The sequence below is a fragment of the Macaca nemestrina genome, chromosome 1 (assembly GCF_043159975.1).
Source record: "Macaca nemestrina isolate mMacNem1 chromosome 1, mMacNem.hap1, whole genome shotgun sequence".
NCBI classification, from domain to species: Eukaryota; Metazoa; Chordata; class Mammalia; order Primates; family Cercopithecidae; genus Macaca; species Macaca nemestrina.
Genome location: NC_092125.1, coordinates 127,548,154 through 127,560,401, shown reverse-complemented (window position 1 = coordinate 127,560,401; position 12,248 = coordinate 127,548,154). Strand labels below are relative to the sequence as shown.

The following is a 12,248-nucleotide window of genomic DNA, read 5'->3' as shown; positions in this document are numbered from 1 at the left end:
TCTCACTGTCTTTGTAGGTCTCTAAGAACTTGTTTTATGAATATGGGTGCTCCTGTCTTAGGTGCATATATATTTAGGATAGTTAGGATTGTAATCCTTCCTTTTTTTTCTTTCTTTCTTTCCATTTGCTTGGTAAATGTTCCTCCATCCCTTTATTTTGAGCCTATGTGTGTCTTTGCATGTGAGACAGGTCTCCTGAATATAGCACACTGATGGGTCTTGACTCTATCCAATTTACCAGTCCGTGTCTTTCAACTGGGGCATTAAGCCAGTTTACATTTAAGGTTAATACTGTTATGTGTGAAATTGATCCTGTCATTATGATGCTAGCTGGTTATTTTGCCTGTTAATTGATGAAGTTTTTTCATAGTGTCGATGGTCTTTACAATTTGGTATGTTTTTGCACAGGCTGGTACTGGTTATTCCTTTCCATGTTCAGTGTTTCCTTCAGGAGCTCTTGTAAGGCAGACTTGGTGTTGACAATTCTCTCAGCATTTGCTTTTCTATGAAGAATTTTATTTCTCCTTTGCTGATGAATTTAGTTTGGATGGATATGAAATTCTGGGTTGAAAATTATTTTCTTTAAGAATGTTAAATATTGGCCCCCACTCTCTTCTGGCTTGTAGGGGTTTTGCAGGGAGATCCACTGTTAGTCTGATGGGCTTCCCTTTGTGGGTAACCCAACCTTTGTCTCTGGCTGCCCTTAACATTTTTTCCTTCATTTTAACCTTGATGAATCTGAATATTAGGTGTATTTGGGGTTGCTCTTCTCGAGGAGTATCTTTGTGGTGTTCTCTGTATTTCCTGAATTTGAATGTTGGCCTGCCTTGCTAGGTTTGGGAAATACTCTGGATAATATCCTGAAGAGTGTTTTCCAACTTGATTCCATTCTCCCTGTTACTCTCAGCTACACCCAATGTAGATTTGGTCTTTTCATATAGTTCCATATTTCTTGGAGGCTTTGTTCATTTATTTTCACTCTTTTTTCTCTAATCTTGTTTTCTCATTTTATTTCATTGAGTTGATCTTCAATCTCTCATATCCTTTCTTCCACTTGATCAATTCAGCTATTGATACTTTGATACTTGTGTATGCTTCATGAAGTTCTCGTGCTGTGTTTCTCAGCTCCATCATGTCATTTATGTTCTTCTTTAAATTGGTGATTCTAGTTTGCAATTCAGCTAACCTTTTCTCAAGACTTTTAGCTTCCTTGCATTGGGTTGAGACATGTTTCTTTAGCTCAGAGTACTTTGTTATTACCCATCTTCTGAAGCCTACTTCTGTCAATTTGGCAAACTCATTCTCTGTCCAGTTTTGTGTACTTACTAGTGAGGAGTTTTGATCCTTTGGAGAAGAAGAGACATTCTATGTTTTTTAGAATTTTCAGCCATTTTGCACTGATTTCACCTCATCTTCGTGGTTTTATCTACCTTTGGTCTTTAATGTTGGTGACCTTTGGATGGGGTCTCTGAGTGGACATCCTTTTTGTTGATGTTGAAACTATTCATTTCTGTTTGTTAGTTTTCCTTCTAAAGCTCAGGCCCCTCTGCTGTAGGTCTGCTGGATTTTGCTGGAGGTCCATTCCAGACCCTATTTGCCTGGGTATCACCAGCAAAGGCTGCAGAACAGCAAGGATTGTTGCCTGTTTCTTGCTCTGGAAGCTTCTTTCCAGGGGGCCACCCACCAGGTGCCAGCTAGAGCTCTCCTGTATGAGATGTCTGTGGGCCCCTACTGGGAGGTGTCTCTTAGAATACATGGGGTTCAGGGACCCACTTGAGGAGGCAGTCTGTCCCTTATCAGAGCTGTGCTAATAGATCTGCTGCTGTCTTCAGAGTTCTCAGGCAGGGATGTTTAAGTTTGCTGAAGCTGTGCTCACAACCACCCCTTCCCCCAAGTGTTCTGTCCCAGGGAGATGGCGTTTTATCTACATGTCCCTGACTGAGGCTGTTGCTTTTTTTTTTTTTTTCAGAGATGCCCTGCCCAAAGAGGAGGAATCTAGAGAGGCTGTCTGGCCACAGCAACCTTGTTGAGCTGCAGTGGGCTACACCCAGTTTGAACTTCCTGGCAGCTTTATTTACACTGTGAGGGTAAAACCGCCTACTCAAGTCTCAGCAATGGTGAACCCTCACCCCCCCTACCAAGCTTGAGTGTCCCAGGTCAACCTCAGACTGCTGTGCTGGCAGCAAGAATTTCAAGCCAGTGGATCTTAGCTTGCTGAGCTCCGTGGGGGTGGGGCCCACTGAGCCAGAACGCTTGGCTCCCTGACTTCAGCCCCCTTTTCAGGGGAGTGGATAGTTCTGTCTTGCTGGCATTCCAGGTGCCACTGTGGTATGAAAAAAAAAAAAAAATCTTCTGCAGCTAGCTCAGTGTCTGCCCAAATGACTGTCCAGTTTTGTGCTTGAAACCCAGGGCCCTGGTGGTGTAGGCACCAGAGGGAATCTCCTGGACTTCTGGTTGTGAAAACTGTGGGAAGAGTGCAGCATCTGTGTCAGAGTGCACCATTCCTCCCAGTACAGTCTCTTATGACTTCCCTTGTCTATGGGAGGGAAATTCTCCAACCCCTTGTGCTTCCTGGGTGAGGCAATGCCCCACCCTGCTTCGACTCGCCCTCCATGGGCTACACCCACTGTCCAACCAGTCCCAATGAGATGATCCAGGTATCTCAGTTATAAATGCAGAAATCACCTGCCTTTCGCATTGATCTTGCTGGGAGCTGCAGACTGGAGCTGTTCCTATTCACCCATCTTGCCAGCCCACTGTGTACATTATAGTACACAGAAGTATAACTTTTCTGATCAAACACAATCATTTATAAATACAAGTCCTATATCATAAAAGTGAATTAATAGGAGATTGAAAAATTATAGATTTCAAAAAGTAATAATGAGTCTTTTAGATAGATCAAATCAAAGAGAAGAAAACAATTTTGGAAAATCATGATAGAAATATAGTATTTGAAATAATTTCAAAAAATCAATTCATGATAAAATTTTAAACTATTAATTGGATATGAGTATAAATACCTATAATGAAATTAATATTTTAATAAATATGAAAATTAACTTCTACAAGTTGAGTTAAAAGCTGACTTGCCCCTTCTGTAAAGTGAAGACATAGTGAGAAGATACTCATGTGTGAACCAGGAAGCACACCCTCACCAAACATCAAACCTGCTGAAACCTTGTTCTTAGACCCCCTGTCCTCCAGAACTATGAGTATAAGTTTCTGTTTATAAGTCACCCAGTCTATGGTATTTTTACCATAGCAGTCTACATGGATGAAGGCACTCTATCTAGATACAGGGTACCAAGAATGCCTAGGAAATAAGTACTAAATTTTATTATCACAGGGGTTTATGCTAATCAGCTTCAAAATGACTCCCAATAATTCTTGCTTGCTTTTTGGTATCCAATGCATTCACACAACCCACTTCACTCATGTGTGGGCCAGACCTTATAACTTGCTTTTAAAAATAAGATGTGAAAAATTTGTCATTTCACTTCTGAAACACGTCTATAAAAACTATGCCTCTGTTTGCTCACACTTTCTATATCACACTGTGTTGTATGGAGAGATCCATGTCACAAGGAACTTAAGGTGGCCTCCAGCCAACAGCCAGCAAGGAATTGTGTCTTTAATTACAATAACCCTTGAGGAATAACAACCATATGAGCGAGCTTACTGTGCCTTTTAATGAGATCATAGCCCAGCCAACATTATATTTGTATCCTTGTGAGAAACCCTACAACAGAGTATCCAACTAAATCATGTCTGGATTCCTGACTATAGAAATTGGGAGATAATAAATGTGATTTTTTAGGCCTCTATGTCTTGGGTACATTTGTTATGCAAAAGTAGAAAACAAAAACAATGCTCCTTTAGCTTTGTTTTCTCCATTAAATCCAGTAAAATCTATAACAAAATTGTAGGTCTGAAGCTGAGACTAAGAGTTTAGTCTGGAGGAAAATATTTCAGTAGATCCCATTCTTCTCTTTTGCTATAATTCAGTATGTATTTTTTCTTAGGTTGAAGCTTTGAACAAAATTAGGTTATGTTATTATCAGTGTCTAGTGGTCTTAGATACAGAGTTAGTGAATGTTAAAGAGATTCATTCAGTACATGTTTTCCCTAAATTCTAAAGAGGCTATTAGCTTTTTTCATACCATGATGATTCATTTGCTCTCTGTTTAAAACAAACAGGTTATTTCTAAAAAACCATTAACTCTTTACTATTTACGGAATAGAGATAGCTCTAATTGTTCTATTTTAAAAATAATAATTTGATGGAATGAATTATGTGTTTGAATTTCTAATATTGAGGCTATCCCTTCTAGAAAATCTAAATTTGATCATGAAATACTCATCTACTTAACTCAATTAAACTCAAAAATATACAATTGCTTATAAGGAGATCTGTTCTCACTATGATTAAAAGCATTTGACATGCAAAAATAGTCCAAACAACTTCAGTAAAGTAAAATATTTTTAAATTAGCTACTTATATTTTTTATACTTACTATAATCCTTAAATTGCTAGAATTTTTAAGTAAAGTGGGAGTGGTGACTTACACCTTAATTCCCAGCACTTTGGGAGGCCAAGGCAGGTGGATTGCTTGAGCTCAGGAGTCTCAATCTGGGTAAGATCAGATCTGGCTCAACCTCAATCTGATTGAGATCAGTTTGAGTTATATGGCCAAATCATATCTCCACCAAAACTCCACAAATTTAGGTGGGCAGGTTGTCACGTGCTTGGGAGTTGGAGGCTGCAGTGAGCCCTAATCTTGCCACTCCACTCCAGACTGAGTTACAGAGCAAGACTCCAACTCAAAAGAAGTAAATAAAATAAAGAAGTTATAAGTGGATTTGAGACTTAGGTTTTTATTGAGATTTTGTACTTTTTAATACCTATTAGACTACTTACGTAGTTGAAAGTAATTCATCAGCTAGAGGACCTGCTGAAGTTTTCTCTAATGAGTAAGGAAAGATATGAAACTGTATTTTTGAAGGTAGTCATGGGAGAAAAATGCAGTATTATTGAAAGTACTCTACAGAGTTCAATATAGTGATATAGATGGAAAGGTGGATGGATGAGTGGACAGAAGGCTAGAGACAGATAAATGAAAAGATATAAAAAACAGAGGGGAGTATTTTACATAATCTCCTGTATCATTTATTCTTCCTTCCCACAGGATTTCTCTTCTGACTGAATTTTCATTTCATGTATATACATATTTAATGATTTTTCTCAGAGAAAGAATGTAAATAGCTACATTCTGAGTCATGGTATGTTCAAATTGTTTTCCTTTTATTTGGATGTTTTCATTTTTATATATCTTGATTGAGATATAATTTACATACCATAAAATTCACTCATTGAAAATCAGTGACATTTAGAGAATTTATAGATTGACAAAATGATCTCCATAGTCCATTTTTAGGACATTTACATCACACAAAAAAGTTCATTTCTGTGCCTTTTTAGTCAGTTCCTGTTTCTATCCTCAACCAGAGGCAACCCCTAATCTACTTTTTTTTTTTTTTTAATTATACTTCAAGTTCTAGGGTACATGTGCACAATGTGCAGGTTTGTTACATATGTATACATGTGCCATGTTGGGGTGCTGCACCCATTAACTCATCATTTACATTAGGTATATCTCCTAATGTTATCCCTCCCCTCTCCCCCCACCCCACAACAGGCCCCAGTGTGTGATGTTCCCCATCCTGTGTCCAAGTGTTCTCATTGTTCGATTCCCTCCTATGAGAGAGAACATGCGGTGTCTGGTTTTCTGTTCTTGCGATAGTTTGCTGAGAATGATGGTTTCCAGCTTCATCCATATCCCTACAAAGGACGTGAACTCATCCTTTTTTATGGCTGCATAGTACTCTATGGTGTGTATCTGCCACATTTTCTTAATTCAGTCTATCATTGATGGACATTTGGGTTGATTCCAAGTCTTTGCTATTGTGAATAGTGCAGCAATAAACATACGTGTTCAACTTCTTCCTGGTTTAGTCTTGGGAGGGTGTATGTGTCCAGGAATTTATCCATTTCTTCTATATTTTCTAGTTTATTTGAGTAGAGATGTTTATAGTATTATCTGATGGTAGTTTGTATTTCTGTGGGATCGGTGGTGATATCCCATTTATCATTTTTTATTGTGTCTATTTGATTCTTCTCTCTGCTTTTTGTTTATATAAATCTGCCTTTCTGGACATTTTATTAAAAAGTTATCATTTGAGAGTCCTTTGCACCTGGCCCCTTTCACTTAATGTTTCTGAGATTCATTCATATAACACAATGTATGCATAATTTATTCTTGTTATTACTTAATAATACACTATCATTTAGTTATGCCACGTTTTGTTAATCCACTTATCAGTTCATCCATTTACCTTCCAAAGTGCTGGAATTAAGATGTAAGTCACCACTCCCACTTTACTTAAAAGTTCTAGCAATTTAAGGATTATGGTAAGTTTAAAAAATATAGGCACCTAATTTAAAAATATTTGACTTTACTGAAGTTGTTTGGACTATTTTTTCATGTCAAATGCTTTTCATCATAGTGAGAACAGATCTCCTTATAAACAATTGTATATTTTTTAGTTTAATTGAGTTAAGTAGATGAGTATTTCATGAATGAAATATTTGAAATGAATATTGATAATTTGGATAATGCCTTTTTTGGAACTGTAAGAAACAATACTATTTTGGATACTGTGGATACTGTGATGGTTAATACTGAGTATCAACTTGATTGGATTGAAAGATGCAAAGTACTGTTCCTGGGTGTGTCTTTGAGGTATTTCCAAAGAGATTAACATTTGAGTCGGTGGACTGAGAGAGGCAGACTCACCCTCAATTTGGATGGGCACCATCTAATCAGCTGCCAGCATGGCTAGAATAAAGCAAGCAGGAGAAGATGGAATAGCAGACTTGCTGAGTCTTTTGGCCTGCCTATTTCTCCCCTGTCAAACGCTTCCTGCCCTCAAACGTCAGACCCCAAGTCCTTCGGCGTTTGGGCTCTTGTACTTACACCAACAGGGGCTCTCAGTCCTTTGGCCACAGACTGAAGGCTCCAATTTGGCTTCAGTACTTACGAGGTTTTGGGATTCAGACTGAGCCACTACAGGCTTCCTTGCTCCTCAACTTGCAAGCAGACTATCATGGGACTTTACCTTTTGGTCGTGTAAGTCAATCTTCCTTAATAAACTCCCTATCATATACATGCATATCTTATTAGTTCTGTCCCTCTAGAGGACCCTAATACAAACAGTGACATACAAGAATGTTCTATGGACATATATTTTTATTTCTTTTGTGGAAATCCCAAAAATTGAATAAAGGGGCATTTACTAAGGGATATATGGTAAATTTATGTTTAATTTTTTTGGACAAATGTGAAACTCTTTTTAAGATGACTGAATAACTGAATATTCCCAAAAGCAATGAGTGAAGGTTGTAGTTTCTCCACATTATTCACACTTATTATATTTGTCTTTTCTATTAAGTATATGAGAAGAGATATCTTGTGTCTCATTCTCATAAGTATATAATGCTAGCTCATTATAGTTCAAATTAGCATTTTCTTAATGATTAATTATTTTGGGCATCTTCTCATGTACTTATTAAAACTGAGATATATTCTCCAGTGAAGTGTTCATATCCTTTGCCCATTTTTAAAATTAGATTCTTTGTCTCACAGGTTTCTGAAATACTGTTAATTTTTCTCAATATATATTATATTCTTTTTTTTTCTTTTCTTTTCTTTTTTTTTTTTTTTTTTTGGTTAACATTCCAAACATGTATAACCAGTGAACATGACCCAGGGATTTTCTTTTTATTGGTATTCACTTCAGTAACTTGAATCCACAGATATAAACAGTATATAACCAGAAAGTTACAAGTAAACACAAATTTTACATGCAAGTTTCAGTTCACAAAGGTCACATGTGCAGGTACATAAATTAGAAGTGTGCATCTAGGATTATGGCCAAACCGTTTTTAAAATGCAGAAATGTAAAATTACCTCTTGAAAATATGAAGAGATGGTTACACACTTCAAAAATCAAATGTTGCTTATACCAGAGATGTATGACAGGAATCAAATGACAAGCAATAAGATCTCAAAAATTAATACTGGTCAAAGAGAACGGGAATATTTTTATATTTCACTGAAAATACATTGGCTACTAGAATATGAAATCTAGCAGGAACTCAAGGGAAAGATTACAAAGTCTAAAGGCAATTACTTAATATTTCTTATTACCCAAACAATAGCATGACATTAACAGAAAACTGCACCTGCATTTGAATTGCCAATCTCACGTTAATGAAGTTCTCCAAAAATGAAATGCAACCAAAACACGTTCAAACTTCAAATGAAAGTCTGCAAGGCTCAGATTAAAACATGGAATGTTTCAGATGAAAGTAACGAAAATACTATTGGTTTTGTTCTTTATTGAATGGAATAAAATGTTGACATTTCTTTGAAACTTGGAACTACTGAATTTCATTTTTCCAAATGGTTCTTCATTTTTTTTCTTAATGGTGCAAGTTGTCTTAAGTAGCTTAGGAAGTCAATCTCTACAAAGTACTTCTGTCTGTTGTCATTCTGATAAAACAAAAAATATTCATTAACTTAACCACATGTGTATTTTTTTTTTTTTGCTATAACACTTAACACATGAACAGACATCTATTATTTCTCCACTAAAACAAAAGAGTACAATAGTTTTCTTCTATCAGTATTGTATTTTAAAAAGGTTAACATTAAAAACAAAGAACCATTATTTTCTTTGAAATCATCAAATTTCTTGCACATCTTGTTTCCTTCTTCTGTCTGCGTTTGTCTGCCAATTTATTCAGAAATTTCTTTAATTTCTTATAACGAGGAAGGATGCTGCAATGAGTATTCTTTGCAACTTCTTCATTTGTATAAAAGAGTGAACACAGCTTACAGTAAAACCCTGTTTTAGGTATCACATAGTCTATACCAACAGGAACATTGGGCTGATACGGTCCAATTCTATACTTATCTGGGATTGTATAGTCCTCCTTGTTCTCATCACTCTGACCATCTGCATTTTCACTTGTATCTTTGTAGGGATCATCAGCGTTCTCAGAAGATTCAGCACCTGGTTCTGTGTTTTCCTCATTTTTAATTCCATTTTCCAATGCTGCTTCATTTTCTTGATCAAGTGCCTCGATCTTGTCCACCTTAATTTCAACCAACCTATCATTTCTGTCACCAGATTTAAATGCCATGACCTATTTACGAAGTTTCTGAAGTTCCGAATCTTTCTCATCACCAACCTCATCCAGAGTGACAAATCCTTCCATACTCCCTGGGAAACGACACTTTTTAAGTTTTTTTCTTTGCTGCTGCTGAAGCACTTGCATCTTTTTTCACAGCATCTGAAGGTGCCTTTTCCCCATCAGAAGCCACATCACCTAAATTAGCAAGATCGGTCTCGTCTCCCACTGAAGTGCCATTTTCTAGCAGTGCAGCTGCTGCTGCTTCATCTACAAGTAACTCATCTTCAGATTCAAGAAGCATATTAGGTTCTTGCTCTGTCTGGTCATCCTTTGTGTCTTTCTCACCGTCTTCACCGGACTTCTCTTCTTGTTCTTTACCTTCGGTTGAACTTTCAGTCTTCTGGGAACCATCTTGGATTTCTTGTCACTTGGAGATTCTTTGTCATCTGGAGAGTTCTTGGGATGCAGCCGCTGCTGCCACCTCTCGCCAGCACCGTTGCTGCGGCGGATTGTAGGAGCCTCCGCGATCATCTCTCTGGGAGAGTTGTCTGCTGGTGCTCCACTTGAAGAAGATTCTGCAGTCCTTATTGATCCTTTTTCTTGGCATTACAATTTTTTGAAGCAAAGTTAACCTAGCTTTCTAGTTTGAGCTTTCTTTTTGGCCATCTTAAAAAAAAAATGTTTTTTAATCTATAAAATAGACAAGAGCTAGTTCTAAAAAGTCCAAGTCATTCCAGCAGTCATCTCTCAGTAGGGACTCACAGGGTCACGGGCATGACCTGTCTGCGGCAGAAATAGGCCTTCCTGCTGCTGCTACCCAGTATTTTAAGTATGCCAGCATCTCTTGAAAGGATAGACCAGGGTACTGCGTGCCTTGCTAGTTTAATGAATCTTGGAATGGGTTCTTCATTGAATCAACAAGGAGCTCATAGTGCACTGTCTTCTGCTAGTACTTCTTCCCATCATTTGCAGTCTATATTTAACATTGGAAGTAGAGGTCCACTCCCTTTATCTTCTCAACACTGTGGAGATGCAGACCAGGCCAGTAACATTTTGGCCAGCTTTGGTCTGTTTGCTAGAGATTTAGATGAACTGAATCATTATCCAGAGGACAAGATTACTCCTGAGAATTTGCCCCAAATCCTTCTACAGCTTGAAAGGAGGAGAACTGAAGAAGGCCCTACCTTGAGTTATGGTACAGATGGCAGGTCTGCTACACGGGAGCCACCATACACAGTACCTAAGGATGACTGGGAAGAAAAGAAAGGCACTTTAGAAGAGTTTTGATGATCGTGTTCCTAGTCTTAACCCAGTGATTGATTATGACCATGGAAGTCATTCTCAAGAATCTGGTTATTATGACAGAATGAATTATGAAGATGACAGATTAAGAGATGGAGAAAGGTGTAGTGATGATTCTTTTTCTGGTGAGATCTCACATAATTATCATAAATTTGACAGTGAGTATGAGAGAATGGGATGTGGTCCTGGCCTCTTACAAGAGAGATCTCTCTTTGAGAAAAAGAGGGGCACTCCTCCAAGTAGCAATATTGAAGACTTCCATAGACTCTTACCAAAGGGATATCCCCATCTGTGCTCTATATGTGAGTTGCCAGTTCATTCTAATAAGGAGTGGAGTCAGCATATCAATGGAGCAAGTCATAGTCATCGATGCCAGCTTCTTCTTGAAATCTACCCAGAATGGAATCCTAACAATGATACAGGACACACAATGGGTGATCCATTCATGTTGCAGTGGTCTACAAATCCAGTGCCAGGAATTCTAAGACCCTCCACCTTCCTCATTTCATCTTGGGGGACCAACAGTTGGACCAAGAGGAAATCTGGGTGCTGGGAATGGAAACCTGCAAGGACCTAGACACATGCAAAAAGGCAGAGTGGAAACTAGCAGAGTTGTTCACATCATGGATTTTCAATAAGGGAAAAACTTGAGATACCTAGTAGAACCATTTGGGGTCATTTCAAATCATATGATTCTAAATAAAATTAATGAGGCATTTATTGAAATGGCAACCACAGAGGATGCTCAGGTTACAATGGATTATGATACAACCACATCAGCATTAGTATTAGGCAAGCCATTGGCAGTTCATTTATCCCAGAAGTATAACAGAATAAAGAAACCTGAAGGAGAGCCAGATCAGAAGTTTGATCAAAAGCAATAGCTTGGACATGTGATACATCACAGCAATTTTCCCCATTCTGGCTATTCTGACAGTGTTGTCCTCAACTTTGCTGAGCCTTATTGGAAAATAAAGAATTACATATTGATGATGATGAAAATTCAGGCTTTTATTGAGATGGAGACAAGAGAAGATGCAATGGCAATCGTTGACCATTGTTTGAAAAAAGCCCTTTGGTTTCAGGGGAGATGTGTGAAGGCTGACCTGTCTGAGAAATACAAAAAACTGGTATTGAGGATTCCAAACAGAGGCATTGATTTACTGAAAAAAGATAATATGTATTATATTCTTTATGTTCTTTAGATTTCTATCTCTGTATCTTAAAGTATATGGATGCTTTCTTCTGCCATTTCAAATCACCTATTGAAAACCTCTAGAAAATCTTCTATTTTAGTCTTTTTACTTTTCAACTCCAGAATTTCCATTTGTTTCTCTTAGTGTTTAGTTTCTCTATGGGCATTCTGTCTATGATGAATCACTGTCATCATTTTTTTTTTTTAATTCTTTGAAGATGGTTTTCATTTTTTTAAACATATTTATAATAGCTGCTTTAAAAGCTTTGTCTGCTAGTTTTAATATCAAACACTTTCTATTGGCAGCATTTTAATGGTATCAGGGGAACCACCCCCGATAATTCAATGTAGGTTCTTTTCTATTTCCGTAAGTGTCAATCGGTCTGAGAAATAAAGGGAAAGAGTACAAAAGAGAGAAATTTTAAAGCTGGATGTCTGGGGGAGACATCACATGTCAGCAGGTTCTGTGATGCCCCCCAAGCTGCAAAACCA

General features: G+C 37.6%; 2 pseudogenes; one reads left to right on the top strand and one right to left on the bottom strand.

Moving 5' to 3' along the window:
* Positions 1-8,773: 8,773 nt before the first annotated feature.
* On the bottom strand, positions 8,774-9,930 carry LOC105489242 (matrin-3 pseudogene; annotated as a pseudogene).
* A 33-nt stretch (positions 9,931-9,963) lies between these two features.
* On the top strand, positions 9,964-11,797 carry LOC105489243 (matrin-3 pseudogene; annotated as a pseudogene).
* Positions 11,798-12,248: the final 451 nt, after the last annotated feature.